We start from the raw sequence: 1,163 nt of genomic DNA, 5'->3' as shown, positions 1-1,163 counted from the left end.
CATTACATTTTTTTTTTTAATTTTTGACCTGGACCGCTATCTTATTTATTTATTTATCAAACAACCAATAATTACGAGAAGTTTGCTGTCGGTGGCCATTGGCTTTAGACTTTTTTTCTTTTGGTCAAAAAAGATATATATATATATATATATAATCTAGCATTTAAGGTGTGACATAATCAGTACAGGAGTGGCTCAAACATATTAGTGGTCTAAAACAAAAATTAAATGGGATCTAAACTTGAATCGTCAATAACTTTATATAATTGATTTCTTCTAATTTTCAATTGATAATATAATCATTCCTATTTTAAATTATTTTTCATGAGATATAGTACTTCAAATATGTCAAATTTCTTCAATAATTCCTTCATTTCTTATGAAAAGTTTACTTTTTCTACAAATAGTATTCAATATTTGTTTGAAAATAATAACTTATAACCTATTATTATTAAAAATGTGGCCCCTTAAATTTGGAAGCCTACACAGTCTTTTTTTTAATACTGTCGAGCCACTCCTAAATCAGTGACATAAGTTGAATATTATGAGGTTTCATATTCGAATTTTAACAAAGACAAAATGCAAGGCGATTACTTTTTTATCTGTTCTAGCATTGACGGACAATATTATCAAATATGATCATTGATAAAAGAATAAGAAATATCTCTTAAAATTAATCAAATATCTCTTAAAATTGATCAAGATACGAGTAAATTAAATAATCAATTTCACTCAGAAATATTTTCTCAAAATAAAATTACTCTAGGAATTTAAGATAAAATTGCCACTTTTATTGTAATTTATTCATTTTGAGCCTACAACCATAATTTTCTGCAGCAACATATACAACCTATTTAATTTAACAATAAAGTATGTTTTTGTTGCAACTGTAAGATTTTCATGATGATAAAATTATTGTTAGAAATGATGATACTTTTTATAGCAAGTATAGGAGAAGCATCATACCTAGTTTGGCAAGTATATTTCTATTTAAAAAATATTTTGTTTATTATAAGGATAATATTATTTTTGATTTGATTCCAATGTCACGATTCAAAATTACGAATCGTCGATAGGTAAGTCAATCCAACAAATTTCACCAATCCAACTTAAACGTGAAAAGGTAAGTATCAAACTAATATCTAATATGCTAAGTATTCAAA

This window comes from Solanum pennellii, chromosome 10 (assembly GCF_001406875.1).
Source record: "Solanum pennellii chromosome 10, SPENNV200".
In the NCBI taxonomy this organism is placed as follows: domain Eukaryota; kingdom Viridiplantae; phylum Streptophyta; class Magnoliopsida; order Solanales; family Solanaceae; genus Solanum; species Solanum pennellii.
Note: the sequence above shows the minus strand (reverse complement) of the source record.